Below are 18,084 nucleotides of genomic sequence, written 5' to 3'. Positions count from 1 at the left end.
GACTTTATTGGTCAACAAATGATAAATAAATAAAATAAATAATACAGACTATCAGCTTGAAACAGTGTAACACCCCTGGCAGTGTTATACAAATGTCTAATCATCCAACACCTTTAAAAGGGAGTGTTGTGTATGTGTCTGAGTCTGTGGTGTGAAGTGTGTTAACTTCTAAAACTGTTTTCTGGCTGCCTTGTATGTGTTAGAGCGAGCCTCACAAATTACAAAGTGGTATATACATATGAACCTTGTTCTGACAAAGCTTATTTTCTGAGTTTTGAAGCATAATCAGCATGCCTCATGTATTTCAAAAGTATTGCTAGAAATATGCAAAGACTAATAGGTATTATATTCATGAGTCTCTCTGATAAAATGTCTGTTTTGTAAGTCAGAGGCCCATACAGTAAATGTTGGCAGCATTTTAACTGAATGTCATCGACATACCAAAGGTATACAAATTTAGACTACTCTTCCTTCACACAGATACAGCTTCATGTATTATACTGCTGTCAACTGAAACCTAAACTCTGTTCCAGCTTTCCTCTCTGGAAATAAAGGGCGATCTTAGCATTTTGTGAGCAAGTGTCAACTTGGGGGACCCTGGACAAGTTTAGCAAAAGTATCACCTTTCACTGCCACCCCTTCTAAGCAACCTTTTAGTTCACGCAGCAGAGTTTTAGGAGTAGTATGCCAATACAGACCTGTAGCTGCAAGGTTCTTACAATTTGACAGAGCTGTGCATCACACTACTTTGGCCAGTTTCACAGAGGAACATTAATAGTGACTAGTATTTATTTGCAGTGATGACACATTAGAATAACCCTATGTACAGGTCTAGCCTGAGGTGAAATGGTGCCCTAGGCAAAGGGCTTCATGTCCCACACCACTGCTTACTGTTTCAAATCCCCTGCACACCTCATGCAATGTGACCCCTTGGTCTGTAACCATTCTGGGATCCTCCTACCATGCAAATTACTTTCTTCTACTTTTTCTCACATTTTGCTTTACTCTTCAGCTTTTTAAAGAAGCCATTGCTTTCTGTATAGTTTAAAGTGTATTTTATCTATAACCTTTTCCATTTAATGTAAACCTGAAAAAAAACATGATTTTTAGAAGAAATTCAGTGTTGGAGTTCACATTTACTTTCCTTCCATCCTTTCAACACACCTTACCTGACCAAATTAGCATAGTAATAATTGTAAGGAAATAAGTTAACAAAACTGGTGTTGTGAGAAGCCATGGGGTTATAAATGCCCTGAGGGGCATTTTACAGCATTTTCACACCCTTTTTATCCTATGGTGGCCTGAACAAAAATCATGAGTAAGAAAATAATTTCAGTCTTGTTTTTTTTTCTTTCAGGGAAGACACAAATGGTGCTCAAACTTTAATGTTCAAAGCTGACAATATAGTAGCTCACAATAAACTAACAAGGTAAGTGTTTGAGAAGATACAACATGCTATCTGGGTATACTGCCTGTCTCCCTATGCCCCTCCAAAAAAAGACAGACACCAGTCACTTTCTGTGCATTCCCTGGTGTTAAAACTGGTATGAAAATAGATGTCCAAAGGGTCAAAACTGACTGCTGTCATACATATATATAGCATGGCTCCACACCCCTCACCTCTGCCCCCAAAGACAGCCACAGGTATACTTGCCTGATATGTAATTGTGAATAAAGTGAAAAAAATAATGATTAAATTAATGTGTTCCAACTTGCTGCTCCTAAATAGTACAATGACCCTACCCAAACTATTGTAACCATCTTTGCTCACCTCTGAGGTTTGTACAAAAAGTAGAAGAAACAATAACGACACTGTCCCCAGCCCCAACACATGATATGATGACCTCCTATCCACACCAGTGAGGTTTTATTGTGAGGAAAATTAAAGAAGTAATGAATACACCATCTCCAGCCCCATAAACAAGCTACAGCAACCTTCTGTACATACCTCTGACCAGGGCTGGTTTTAGAATGGGTGCAACAGTTGAGGACAAATGCATCACTGATGCATTTTATGTGTTAGTTTTGAATGATAATTACTTGCAAACTACATTTTTAATGTTACCCAGCATTATTGTGTATGCACAGATAAAAATCAGTGATATTACACACACACACACACACACACACACACACACACACACACACACACACACACACACACACACACACATGATGCACTTTCACCTTTAGGCAAGCTACAGAAATATTAATTCACCTACTGCATTACTTTGAGATGTTGGAGGAAACCAGAGTGCATAGAAAGACCCAAATACAGACAAGGAGGGCATGCAGGCTGCAAACAGAAAAGAAACACAGCCAAGGAGTCAACCAAAGCAAAGCACTCTGAAATGGCTAAGCTACTCACCATGCCTTTGGCAATGAGCATTTGCTTTTACATACCTCCTCTTCCTGGAAAAGCACCAAAGATAGCCACCCCATGTTTGCAAGGTCTACATTTGTGGTAGAAGGTGAAAGAAATTATGGCCAACTCGTTACTGCTAAATACACTATAACAACAGCCCCACCCCATATACAAGCATAATGGCAGTGCCAATAATGTTTATGATAGAAAGTGAAATAAATTATAGCCATCTTGTTACTCTTATAATGCAGCCCCCCCCAAACACACACACACACACACACACACACACACACACACACACACACACACACACACACACACACACACACACACACACACACACACCACACAAAGACAATCATAAGCCATAGCCATACTAGTTTAAACTGATTTCAGCAATTAGCGACACATTGTGGGACATTAGGACCATTGACCTCACAGAATATCCCTGATTTTGGCTCATATTTTTGCCCTGTCCATCATTAAAAAAATGATTTCCTGGTTAATCATTCAGGATTGCAGACACTCAATAATTCCAGACAGAGTTTCATACTTCCTACTGTGCAAAAATATACACTTTAATGCAAAACATGTTTTTTTCTGTTAATTTTTAAGTGAATTAATGTAATATTTTAAAAATGTTTCTGATCTTGATCCTTTACTGTTGTTGGCTCTGGGCAGAATTCTTAAGCAGATATGTTGAGAGTTATAGTATCTAGTCTCTTGCCTGCATTTATAAAACTCCCTCAAATGGAACCCCCCCCCAAAAGATTGGGAGAATCTGTTCTTACTGAAATCTCAGGGAGGCACTGAGATCAGTCCCTCTGGGCTGCCAATTTCTAGTGCTTACCTCGCTCAGTCAGTGATTACTGGCTTTATCCTAACAGGGTCATAGCACTACCCCTTTTATGATAAAGCACATCATCTGAGAATGAATGATTTCTTTCTCTCATTACCTCAGCAACTAGCAGCAGCTTTTGTGATGCCCTCCCCCCCACCCCCAGTCACAAGTATCATGGGTACCTAAAGGTGGCAGTGATGTGAGTTTTAATGGACAGAATGTCCACCAGCAGGATTTAACTTAATCAAAGGCATTATGTTGGTGGTAAAACATTTCATGAATTTATGAAGCCTACTACTTGACAAAACACTGTTACTAGAACCAGAGAGATCTTTCAGTTTTAAAGAAACTGTGTCATTTCCTAAGAGTCTTCATCCTAACAGTTATTATTACCCATATGGCTTATTAAGTGAGCAAGGCTGCTGTACTAGCTTTTGTTGGTTTGACAAACATAACAAAATAGCAAAATAAGATAACTTGCTGTGTTTTGGAGCCCCCCCAGGACCAGGGGTCCCCCAGCAATCTCAGGCTTCACTGCTACCTAAAGCTGGCTATGCAGAAATACAACTGTTATGGACAGAACTGCACAATACCAGCTTCAGAATTCAAATGACATGGATGTACAAATTTTGATTGCAAGCTGCAGAAAAAAACATTTGAAATAACAAAGCCCTAAGTAGAAATGATGGTTTCTAAATCTTGCATCATTATTGCTGGCATAGATATTCTAGAGCCTTACAAATTAAAATATATTATCACTATTAATTCTGTCACGAAGCATGCTTTTATAACCACTGTATGAAATCGCTGTTGGGACAGAGCTGTGCTATGACAATGGTATAGCCTGAGGAAAAAGACTCCAGAGATGCAACCTTGAAAATTCTGGGCCAGCTTATTAAAATATGGATAATCCATGTTCATTTCTTCAAAAGACAACCAGAAATAAATGAAACAAACAAGCAAGCAAACAGAGGTAATTTATTCATTTATTATTTGTTAACTAGGTAAGTGGGCTGAACATTGGACCTTTTTCATCCACAACTTAGATCACAAGGGCAAAGGTAAACACAAATACAATTATAAATATTTATTTGCTCGCTCATTACCTGAATGGCAGGAGTTATACATAATCTTTTCAGTGTCGGTCCAAACAAACTGCTTTGTACAAAACAATGTAATTTAATTTTAAAATAGTTAAGGATATTGACTGAAAAAAATAAAAATGTTGCTATAGATAAAGATGTAGATATGTTAGTGCACCCAATCAACCAGCCTGTTTTGAGGAAGAAAGCAAAGAACCCCAATAAAAAAAAATCACACAGACAAGGGGAGACCATAAAACTTAACACAGTGATCAGGAATGAAGGCAGAGACCCACATCCTGGATCTGTGATGCAGAGTTATCCCAAGTGAGTCATCACATTGCTCATGAATTATGGCACTTGGTTTAGTTTGTGGTCAGCTTCGAAGGATGATGATAAGTGAATCATTGTTCATAGGTTCATAGGAACTTACTTAGCTCTGTGAAGATCTTTCAAAGCCTAGCCTTAAATTTCCAAGGTACTTTTTAGCCCTTATAATTTGCATAGAAATAGGTCAAAGAATATCACATGTTGGGACATTTACTTCTTGCCCCTATCCACGAGGGACATGGGTGCTAAATCAAAGGTGAATTTGGAGTTTTCCATCCAGTCCTCCAAATCATGCTTAAAAAGAGTAAGAAGAGTACTTTGTTTTATCTGGAGTGAAGGACAGTTCCATTGAGGAGGAATCTTCTGTCATGCACAACTATCCATTTATATTGCAAAAGAGATTGAGATCGCTTGTGTGGATGTAACTATTGGACTTGTGAATGTGCACTAGGTCTGAGAGGATATGGTCTGTAGAGGCTCTATACATGAGGTAGATGTCATCACTCAGTAGCTTTTATGATACTGAGTAGACTGACAAAGTTCTGAGACAGTCCACATAGTTTTTCTTTTGATTTAGGACCTTGATATTTTTTAGTGAGAAAGCATTGTGGTCACTCCAGCTGTGACAAGTGTTTGGACAGATATATACCGAATGGGTCATTATAATGAAGGATCGGTATAATGAGAGCCAAGTACAGTGGAATGGTTACATCCCTAGACCTGGACGCCAGGCCTTTAGATATATAAGCTGCATATTGAAAAAGGACTTCCTTACAATAATTGTTAGGTGGTGACCAAAGCATAGGTCAATGTTGAAAAAGGTTCTACGTTTCCTGACTGTGGGATCAACTTTCAGGGGTGTGTTGTCAATGTGACAGTTACAAAGGAAGTCATACTTGGCAAAAGATGCAGTTATACATTTCTTGGCATTTATATTTAGTCCATAAAATAAGTATTGGTTTGGGGAAGGTCCTCTTGGAATAATTTGGGTGCTTTCTTGGAGGTTTATGATAGTGTGAAGTTTATAGAGAAGTAAATGTCAAAGAGAACTGGCCCAGGGACTGAACCCCTGGGCTATACCACTAGTGGAGGAGGTACAGCTGCTCACCCTAATTTCATGGGTTCTAATTGTGATTCAATATTCTATCCAATGAGTTACAGAGAGATTTTCATTTAGCTGGGAGAGTTCATTTTATAATACCTGAATATGGGATGGTGTTTAATGCCCTTGTGAAGTATAGGTATATGGAATGTACTGATTTGCCCTCATCCATTGCTTCAGTAACCTTCTCGAAGAAGCTGACCAGATTAAGTAGGCTGGAGTTGCCCTTGATACATTCAGACTGGCTTGTGTTAAGACTGTGTTGGTTACCTATGTCCTTATTTATCAGTTCTACAATGGTCTTTTCCATAGCCTCATAGATGAGGTTGGATAGGCTTATGGATCTGTAATTACTTGGGTCCATTGACACCCCACTTTTGTGCAAGGAGATGACTGTAGCCATCCCCTATTCATCCTGTATGAAGGCTATTTGGAGGCTGATATTGAATAACCTCTGTAGAGAGTCTGACAAGTCATGTTTCAGGCCAACCCGTCATCAGCCAGGTATGCTATCTGGCTCCGTAGAAATAGTGTTATTGGCCTTGGACAGTGCCTTGAGGAATTGTTCTAGGAAATCTTGAAAGGGATGAAGATGCAGGTGTGTGATCTGGGAATATAGGAGGATAGAGGGATGTGAAGTTTGAACTATATTTGTCTGTTAATATATTGGCTATGTGCTCTGAGTCAGAGTATGTGATATCCTTTACTGTTAACGCTGTGTAGTGCTGGGCATTGTTTCTAGGATTTCTAACACAGTTAATGAAGGTTTTTTTTGGTTATCCTTCATCTGGGTGGCTAGTTTGTCTCATATCTCTCTTTGGTTGATTTAATTAGGGTCCACAGTTCTGTGTTAGGTTTTGCTAGAACATTATTGGCAACTTGAGAACAGAATTTATTTTTGACTGCAATCATTTTTTCTTTTCTTATACAGCCTGTTTATATTAGGATTCCACAACAGAGATTTATTTTTAAATCTGTCATTGTGTTTATGTCTGCAAGTGGCAGCTGTATCTGTGCAGCTATAAGTGCATAGAAACTGTGAATAAAGGATTCTGCATAAGTAGTGGGGTCATACGTCATAAGGGGATTTTGAATTAAACTAGGTCATCACTCGGTTTTAGCAGATTAGGATTGGCATGCGCTCTGAGAACCATGGTATTGGCAGATGCTTCCAGCTTCAGTCTTAAGGTGAATGTGACCAATGTATAGTCCTCTTTGACCAGGGAGGACAATACAATTGATGGGGGACAAAGCTGCCCCATTGTGGACCAACTCCAAAATTGTATCCTCCCTTACTCAGAAAGACTAACTGGTTCAGATTGCTTGTATTGATAAAGTCCAGAAATTTTTGGAAAATATGTTTGAGGATGTATAACTCTCCCAGTTAATGGTGGAGTAGCTAAAATGTCCCAGGAGAATGGTGTTTGTCTTAATGTATAGGGACCTCATGTATTGATCATGATTTATTGGAGCTGATTTAGTTTGCAGCTTCTGAAAATGATTAATTGGTCTCTGAGAAGATATGGACTTATATCTAAGCCTCATATACAAGGGTAAGAAGAACATGAACATGGAAGGTCTTCAACTAAAAACTAGATGAGAAATATGAGAATAGTAATAGATGCTTTATCTTTAATTTGGTGAACAAATACTTATTATATATATGGTTTTCTTCATCTGAGATGTAGACACTGCTGAATTGGACATCTGCCGATTCCCTTAGGTAGGAAAAACTGGCACAGCAAACTTTATGCGGGGTACACAAAGGAAATGTTGGTTGTTACCATTAAGCAACCACTACTCTATACTCGGAGTTAAAACTTCTGAACTAAGGATAAGGTATGACAGTGGAGAACAAGGCAGTGACTAATAAAACACAGAAATAATGGAACTGGGAAATTCAGCACAACTGAACATTGTTCTTTTCTAGGTATGGGCATCAGTGCATAATGTACCCATTATGTACCCTAACTACAAATAGAGTACCAGTGAGGAAAGTGGAGCCATCCATATGAGGTAATAAAGGATAACATGAGGAAATGGATATATCCACGGTCGTGGTGCTGTGGTAGCATTGTCGCCTCACAGTAAGACACTGTCCGGTTTGACTCTCAGCTAGAGCGCCTTCTGCGTGGAAACATGCGTGAATGGGCGTACCTTCATTGAAGATTGTGCATCAGGGCTGGCAACTCGGCATGTAAAAGTCAACTGCCAGTCATTAGCAGACTGGAGTTCCACTGTGGGGACCCATAACCGGGAAAAGCCAAAAGGCACAACAACAACAGCAACATGAGGAAATGGATATGACACTGCTCGCCACTAGTTAGTATTATTAATAGAAGAGTTCAAAAATAGTTGTTTTGACAGCTATTCTCTGGTGGAGCTTGCCCATTACACCTCCTTAATGCAGGTGAATTTCTCCTGAACCCCTTACTAGTTCTTAACCAGAATTACTACAATGTAGGGTTAAGCATGATTTCCTCCCCAATTGTACCAAAACAACTCAGAATGGCAGTATTCACAACTCCAGCTTTAAATTCATATATATTTTTTTGAAAAAAAGGGCCTGAAATAAATAAGTAAGAAACTCCATGGAATGATTTCTATCGAAATCATGAAGTGAACATGCAACACAAGTACACTGATGTACACATATACACTAAGCAAAAGAAAGCTGAGAAACATAGCTGATGCAAACAATGTGGTGTACGTTTCATGTTGCAGTATCCCATCATGCCTGTGCTCGTAGCATTGTCATTTTCAAGCTAGCAAGAAACGCTAGTTAGAAATACTGAAGATGGACACTCTGGCTTCAGAGGCACTGTCATGTTCTTTCTCAGGCTATTTATCATGAAAATAATTCCTCAGACTGTGGGCTGTCCACACTTGCTTTTGTCAACCCCCTACTCTGCAATGCAACACATACTGGTTTCCTTGGTTGTTGGGTCATTAATGTGCAAATGAGTACCAAAACTGTTAGATATTACAAAGAAGTCTGCAGAAAGCATTTTATGTCTAATGCCTACATGTTCGTTTTATGAAAATAATCAAATCAGATGCTCTTAGGGTGAAACTTTATCCTGTGTATTTCTGTTATCTGTATTCAAACCTTAGTGATCCATCCCGCATGCAAAACCTGAGTTGAGTCGATGCCAAAAATAAAATCTAATAACAAAGCATCTGTTGTGTGAGAGTCTTAACTATACATGCAATAAAGCCAAGGTTTCAGGTGACATGTTTTCCCAGGAGTCATAATACCTGGCATTTGACTCTTTTACTACAACCTTTTGTTATCTGTCAGATCTCTAGTGCAATGCTAATTCACAATTCAACATGCCTCATGGGTTAAAGTTTGCTGTTAAGAGCCTGTAAATGTCATTTAGTAATTATGAAAAAAAAAACTTGCAGCCCTGAGAAAGCAAACAGGCATATTACTAAACAGATTATCACTTTCTTAATAAGCCATTTTCCTCTGGGATTATTCACAATTGCCTAAGAAAACATGATGAGATAAAATCGGAAACTGGTTTATCTGAGGTATCAGCATACAACCTCTTATTGCCCTCTATTCGTACATAGTTTATCTAACTGTCATCAGCTATGTGTTGGGAAAGTACCTAATAAAGGATCAGGATACAGAATCCCTGAAGAAGCCCCATAAAGGTGTATTAGTATCACAACCAGTTCCATGGCTTTACTGCCTAGATATTTGCTAGAAGAGTTAGTTCTTATATGCTTCCTACATGAGTAGCATAAATAGCATTTGCTGCTCTGTATAATTGGCACATTTAAATATGAAAACCAGACATTTCCATTCCAGATATTGGAAAACAATGACACTTCCAGGAATCACCTTAGGTTACAGGTGCTAAGAATCTTGTTAATTCCTAGACTGGACAATAGTGCTCAGAAATGTCATTTCCACAATTTTATTCTGGATTTATTCTTGCTCTTATGCATATTTTTGTGTATTTACTTATGTTGTAGCAATGTGATGGCCTGTTTATCTGCTCAAAAATGCCATAATTTTTCTGCAAAGTTACAGCACATGAACAATTGGAGGGCTATACAACATAACACAAAGACATTTACAAAAGTGTCACAATTGTTGAACCACATCTACAGCAACACATGATGAAAATGCAGTATATTGAAGCGATAAGTATTAAAATAATATAATGTCTTGTAAGCGAACTCAGCTTTCTTTGCACTTTTTTACATCTAATGGATCAGTTGCAATTCATACCTTGCCCTTTTGTGATGGAATAAACTAGGACACTGAGAAGACAAAGAAAAATATTTACTCAAAATTTCTGAAGAAAATATTTGGAGAGGGAAATGAAACATGATAGTTTTATAATGATTAGATGACCATGGTGTGGTGCATTATAACACTGAAAACACCCACCCTCAGTTCATACATAGTGTGAAGCCATAAGAATCTGCAGCTCACACGGTACCTTTATAAATAAGTTAACAAGATAAGCTGCTATTTTGCACAGTGTGTGTGTGTGTATATATACAGAGTACCACTGCATTTTATAATGCATGAAATGCGTGTTTAAGTAATGTATTTTGTCTATCAAGAGAGTCATTTTGTGGGTGGCTAACTTCCATCTCGAACACCTGCATCCCAGGAGTAGATTGGGCCCAAGTGTATAGCAGAAAAGAAGAAAAACAGGAAAAATAAGGCACAGCTGTTTCTTTTCTGCAGCCTAATTAGTTCAGCATCTAATACTTGCGAACACAGCAAATAACAGTGACATTAAAGATTCTTAAATGCATCATCCTACTAACTTTTATTTATGGCAGTAGACATGTTGCACTTCATGAAATGTATAAGCTTTGCACCTATCTGCAATGATTTGTAATTGACTGGCAATGGGAAAGATGAATAAATACTGGCACCAGGTATGTAATCAAAATGCTAGTTGCCTTTCAGATGCTACCAGTGCTCACTGTCTCCAGATGCCAAGTAGTATAGCATTGTGGGTCATTATGAGCAATGGTGCTCTCAAGGCAGTATTTCAAAGTTCTGCTAGTCACACTTCATAGCTAGAGTGGTATTATGACCATATGCCTCATTCAGGCTGATAATACAAGGTATTAAATGCCATGTTCTAGAAGGGGAACATCTAAACAACTTTCTCAAGAGACCTGAACTCTTATTTTGTTGTCTTAAAGCATATAATATTCACTGTATTTGATCAGCGTGGTAGTTTAATATGTGTAATCATGAATCACATTGCATAAAATATTATTAATGGGATGTTTGTTCTCTCCAGCAGATAATATTTGCAAATAGTATACTTCTTTATCTAAGTTTATTATTATTATTATTATTGTAAATTCTCAGTTAACCGGAACTCTCAAGCAGCCGGCAAAAAAAATTGAAGAAATACAGTACAATGTTCATGTGTTGCACTTTCTGTTTTCCCCTGCAGAAACATACCTTATGTTTTTAGAGTTTTAGAGTTGTAAAAAGGGAGATAGGAATACATTCCTTCTCTCCCCAACCTGAGAACAAGTCAAACCAAACAAATAGGATAGGCTACAGTATTAGTCAGGCCTTTTTTTAATAGTAACTCTCAAGCAACCAGAAACTACAGTTATCCAGCATCTACCAATCCCCATAGGTGCCAGTTAACTGAGAGTTTACTGTAATTTTCTTAAAAGCTAAATTATTACATGCCCACAGATTGGTGAATGCAGCAAGAAAAAGCCATTAGTTGATGATGTTTCAAAAAGAAAATCCACAAAGTGATGGTTAATGAATTATACAAGGACAAGGTTATGGGGCTGCTACCCACTGCCTATATATGACTCTTTTGTTATCTGTAGGAAATTAAACTTGTATTCAAAAGAAAAGATTTTGAAAATATTAGTTAATCAGCTGATGGCTAGCTGAATGTGGTTTTGTGACTAGATGTCCTTGCAAGTGTTATGAGTGTTCTCTGTCCATTACAGTGTCCCTTCTCAGTTGAATCTCTCCTAGGCCTATAGTTTTTATTTGCACTCCCATTTGCATGATACTCGCAGTCACACACTCTAGGTACACATTACATCTGATGCTTATGCTACCATCTATTCTGCTAAGAACAAAATAAAATGCAGAAATGTGTGCAATCTCATATCCAGAAATGGCATTTTACACAGAAGTGCACATATTTAGTTCTTTTAATCTTTTTGTTTACATGGCTCTTGCCTCTTTCTGGAGTCTTTGTTACAATATTCAGGAACTGAGAACACTTCTGACCTCTCACCCTCTATGTACCTTACTCATACTCACCCTCTATGTACCATACTCATACTCACCTTATGTGTACCTTACTCATACTCACCCTCTATGTACCTTACTCATACTCACCCTCTGTGTATCATACTCATACTCACCCTTTATGTACCTTACTCATACTCACCCTCTGTGTATCGTACTCATACTCACCTTCTGTGTACCTTACTCATACTCACCCTCTATGTACCTTACTCATACTCACCCTCTGTGTATCATACTCATACTCATACTCACCCTCTGTGTACCTTACTCATACTCACCCTTTATGTACCTTACTCATACTCACCCTCTGTGTATCATACTCATACTCACCCTTTATGTACCTTACTTATACTCACCCTCTATGTACCTTACTCATACTCACCCTCTGTGTCTCATACTCATACTCACCCTCTGTGTACCTTACTCATACTCACCCTCTGTGTGTCGTACTCATACTCACCCTTTATGTACCTTACTCATACTCACCCTCTCTGTACCTTATTCATACTCACCCTCTGTGTATCATATTCATACTCACCCTCTGTGTACCTTACTCATACTTACCCTCTGTGTACCTTACTCATACTCACCCTCTGTGTACCTTACTCATACTTACCCTCTGTGTACCTTACTCATACTTACCCTCTGTGTACCTTACTCATACTTACCCTCTGTGTACCTTACTCATACTCACCCTCTGTGTACCTTACTCATACTTACCCTCTGTATACCTTACTCATACTTACCCTCTGTGTACCTTACTCATACTCACCCTCTGTGTACCTTACTCATACTTACCCTCTGTGTACCTTACTCATACTCACCCTCCTTGATCTCCTCCCACTATTGCTGCTGTTGCTTTGTCGATGCAAACAATAAATTGTTCCCATGATTTTTTATAGGTGTTTTTATATGTAATTTAAACTGTCATATTTCTGACAGTTAATACAAGATGTCTTGCAGGTTCATCTACATGACATATACTCAAAAAAAGGATTCAAAAACTCTTAAAATCCCTGTTATTTTTGCTTCTTCAAACTTCTTTAAAAGAATGTGCTATGAGATGCCAACTTCTCCTTGAAAAACATTGTTTTTTTTCATACTGCTCTGTTTCACCCACTGGCGTTATTTGGTTCCCATTGCACCCTTTATGTCACCTTACATTTTGTTAAAGTGACCTCAGTTTGTTATTGCCATTGCTTTCTTGTCATCCAGAGGGTTAAGACTGTAGGAGCTACTCTAAATTCAACTCATTTGTTGACTACCCTTTTATGCAATAGTTTGACAGATGTCTCATTGATTTTGACAGCTTACTGTACAACTGATTGCTCCTCCATGTTTTATTTTATGTGTGTGTGTGTGTGTGTGTGCGTGTGTGTGTGTGTGTGTGTGTGTGTGTGTGTGTGTGTGTGTGTGTGTGTGTTACAACAGACTGCTCCTCCATATTTTATTTTATGTGTGTGTGTGTGTGTGTTACAACAGATTGCTCCTCCATGTTTTATTTTGTGTGTCTGTGTGTCTGTGTGTACATACATTGTCCATCAGACCAGAAACTTTTGTTTGCTTTAACTAGAGACTTATACTGTGAAATCATAGCACCTTAGGTCATATGACTCTCACTGGCCTCAAGATAATCAATAAAGGAATACTATAATAGCTTGAATGTATAATATTAACAGAACAGAAAATCACGTTAAAATAACACCGCTCACATGATCTGGAAATCAACTGACTACAACATTTACATGTTGTATGGTCTTTGACTGTAGAGTCTTAGTATTGCTGTTTCATGCGTAGCTTGATACAATGGGTATTTCAGGCATTCACAGCCTTAGATGCCTTTAGTCTCAATACTCTAGATAGTGTTAAGGCAATTTCAACAGCTGAAGTGTTAGTCTGTTGCTATGGAGATGAGATACTCCTGAGGAATCTAAGGCAGAATGGCAGTAGTAGCTCTATGGGGTAATGGAAATGTTAAAGAAGGAGTGGAGAACTACAGACCCTTCAGTGCAAATTCCATTTCAGCTATGGTACCAAAGAATCTCCCGAAAAAGGAGTTGGTGATCAGAGGCTTACAAGCATTGATATGGGTTTATGGTGAGAAAAGTATGGCAGTTTGGTCCTGGTTTTAGAAACTTATGCCTGATGTTGAAAGGAACTCAATAAATTTTTAGATTTCAGGTACAAGACCTGCAGCACCATTCCTCACAGGACACAGGTGGGGGGAAACTAAAGGGAACAGGTGAGGAAGAAATTTCTTAGCTGGACAATTTGATATGTAGCTGGGAAGAAACACAGACTTCAGAGAGGTGATTAATGTTAGATAAGTTGTGAGTTACCATTGAGTCTGTGTAAGGCATAGCTAAGAATATAAAGAATAAAATAGATAAGTCCAAATGCAGGTGGCCAAAAATGGAACAATCATGACAGATGGGGTAAATAGGGGTAGCCTCCAAGATCCTAGAGAATCCTTAATGATGTGAGTTGAAATGTAGCAGCTGGGATAACCTATTAAGTGCAGTTTTTGAAGGGCATACATGTTTGAGTACTTGGATTGAATTTGAAAAGACAAAGGAAGATTTAGAAACACCATCCCCAAGGTTAACTAAGGTGATGCAGTAAGAGTTGGCAACAGCCAGGTTTGAGAAAAACATGGGATCTAGTGTGTAGGAAAGCCCTTACAGTATTGCACAAAAGGGGAGAGTTAATATTACATGTATGTAATTATGTATATACTTGTCTGAGGGCAGGTCACTGGGGGTAGAACTGGGGAGAACATCTATGGGAGAGGGGCCATGGGTGGTAACTGGAAGGATGGAGAGTTGAACAAATGACGCATGGGAGGACTAACTTAATGAGAGGGTCCAGTGGCTCTGAAAAGTATTCATAAGATGTGCTACTATGTAGGAATGAAGTTACAGAACTGACAGCAGCTGCACAGACATTATCTGCCTCTCTCATGTTATCCATTCTGCATCATTCCTGTGTTCCTACATGCAGTGCCATAGTCATATCAATGCAGTATATGTCACTAATTTGTAGGAGTCGATGGGACCACACACATAACACTAGGAAATGCATTAGTCAATATTCCCTTAGCTGAAGAAGGAAAGAAGTATAAATGTACAGATGCAAAAACAAGTCCTTCTCCTGCTGAATGAAAGAAAAAAATTGAAAAAAAAATAATTCAGCTTATGAGCAGAAAATACTTGACATGAAGTTAATAATGTTGCATAATTATGTCTTTCAGTTCATCTCCATAGTTTAGTAAAATGAGATATTGGAATTTTGTGATACTGGGTATTTAAATTTTTATTCTGTAAATGGTACATTCAAACTAATATTAGTCAAAATAGCTCATTCTGTTACCCACTGATTATTGCTGTAGAAAAATCATCTTGGCAAAAATTAAGTGAAAAAAGCTGCGTGTGACCTAGAAATGACAACTGCCACATCTCTATGATCTTGCAAAGGTATATCTGTCTCAGATGCTGACAACTGCCAAAATAACAAGCTTTTATTGTCATGCCATCTTAACTAGGGAATTTCTCATTATTCTGTGTATATTTCATATGGTATTACTACATCAACAGAACGTAGATATGATTTAACTCCTGTCTGCATGGTAGTAGGTATTTTTGCAAAGATGTAATAATGAAAAAACACATCTGGCCTTCATCTAACACAATGACAAGTAACATATTTATGAGGTGACTTTGCAGAAATGCAGATGTAGCAACTTGGAGTAAAAACATTAAACATTGTCAATTTATGAGGCTGCTTCTTGAAATTAGAGTGCATGTTTGCATCTTCTGGGTTCTTCTGCAATTGTAATACAGTTTCTGAAGCACACTATTAATGAATCAACCTTATTAACAAAAAAAAAAAAACAAAGAAAAAGAAAACTGTCAACTGGACATACTCTTAAAACAAACGTTAGTAAATCACCAGAATTAAGACATCTGAGAATGATTTCATAAAAATGTTAGGAATATTTTCTTGCATTTGGTTTGAGGATAGAATTAAAGTATACCTTTCTCTTAAGCTGTTGATGGTCACTGGTTTTCTTTGTTTTGGGGGTACTTCTACTGATAAAAAATGGTGTGAATGTTTCTGCTGAAGATACTAGATATCAATACATATGCTATCCCAAGGCCATGAAAAGAAAAGAATATGCAGCCGTACACATGGAAAATAGGAAATAAAGTTTTCAGTGTACAGTGCCAGCATTGAAATGGTCAGCTTTGTAATAATTGATCCCTAATCAGTTAAGACTAAATGCAATTCATCGAGTCAAAACTATAACTGCAAAGGACTGAGGTGGTTTTCCTAGTGAGAGCAGTGATGTCCAAAATGGTGCTTTAACTTCTGATGCTGGAGTTCTAAATCATTACAAGGATGATCTTTATTTACATTTATACAAAACTATAGCTACAAAGGAATGGCACTCCTCTTATATAAATTACATGGATGCAACAGTAGCAGTTAAAGTGATTTGTTGTTACTCTTACCTTCATGGTTGTTTTGTTGTTATAATGCCTTTTTCTGTGGTTTTACCATAATCGTTTCATGATTTGCAATCATTCTCCCCCTTTTCCTATTTTTCATTTTCTGATTTTCTGCCTCTTTGTGGAATGCCCACTGACTTTTGATGTTATATTAGGCATTCCAATAATGCTGTCAGTTCAGTACATGAAAGCATAGGAACAGCTTAGTACAGTTAGATTTATTCCCCCCCCACACCCACCAGCTCACAAACAATACAAAAAAAGTTGCTACAGTTTATACCCTGCTAAGGTGCTCATGTTTTAATTTAAACAAAAAAAAACGTCTTTTTAAACTGTAGCAAACTGCTTGCTGCAAATGTAACAAAAGTTACTACACTTTATTTCCTGCCTGCATGGGATGCTATAGTGCATTGCAGACTGCTTGCTACAATGTAATAAGGCAGTTGCTATAGTTTAGACCACACACACTACAGCACTCAGGTTTGACCTCAAATAAAATGCTGGCTTTTAAGAGCCAGTATTGTATTAAAGAGATCAGGATCGACTGATCATGCCCCCAACACTTTGCACCTGGGCAATTGCTCCTCTTGAGCTGCCCTAGCTACACAACTGACAGAGAGAAATGCACAATGCAACTAGCATTATATCTTTGCTCAGATACCTGAAAACGATATATAAATGAGTAATACTTTCCACTGAAACAACATGGTTCATGCCAGTTTTTAAAAACAAACTGCAACAAGCATGAGGCTAATGCCGGTACAAGATATTTATATAACCTGTTTCACTATTGCACAATCTTAACAGTGACTCTTTGAAAAGTACTGTTGTGTATAATAGTATAACACCCATGGCAATACTGATTAGATTACAATGAATGCATCTATATATTTTTTTATCCTTTCACATTTGAAGCTAAGGAAAAAACATAATGCAAGTTTCTGAAAAAAAAAATAAAAACTGATATGCTTAAATATTTCCATGTCTCCTGTAGCACTGTTTACCTAACATGACAATATGCTGAAGGACTGGGTTTTAAAAAAAAAACAGGTGTTAAGATGATGCAATATGAATACTGGGAAAACCTAAGTTTCAAAAATGATGTAATTTGGGAGGGCCTTAGACACATGTTTGTTAGTAATGTTTGAATACTATTTCTCACAAGAGACTTCGAGCATTTTGATCTTGATATCCAACTTATCAGCACTCTGCCTTGGGCTCACATGTATGTTTTAGCACTGTGATTTCTTGTAGGAATAGTTAAAGCTAGTAAAGATTAAGTAGGTATTTTTCTTTGAAATCAGACCTGTAATACTGTATTATTTTAAGTGTCTGTGTGATCTCTGAACTCTTAGATATCTCTGTGGTGTAGTAGTTTTGTCTTGTGTTTTAATTATGTATTATTAAATATTTTTAAAACCTTCTACCTGTGGCTGGTTTGTGTAGAGATAAGCTCTAGAGTACATTGCACATTTATAGAGGTTATTGTAATAGGCCACTCTAAAGTAAGCCTTGACTGTTAGTCATACTACCATTGGATAATAATATTGCACAGTAATAATTGGACACCCTTTTAAGG

This window comes from Protopterus annectens, chromosome 3.part0, assembly GCF_019279795.1.
Source record: "Protopterus annectens isolate FY-2018-M chromosome 3.part0, PAN1.0, whole genome shotgun sequence".
NCBI classification, from domain to species: Eukaryota; Metazoa; Chordata; order Ceratodontiformes; family Protopteridae; genus Protopterus; species Protopterus annectens.
Note: the sequence above shows the minus strand (reverse complement) of the source record.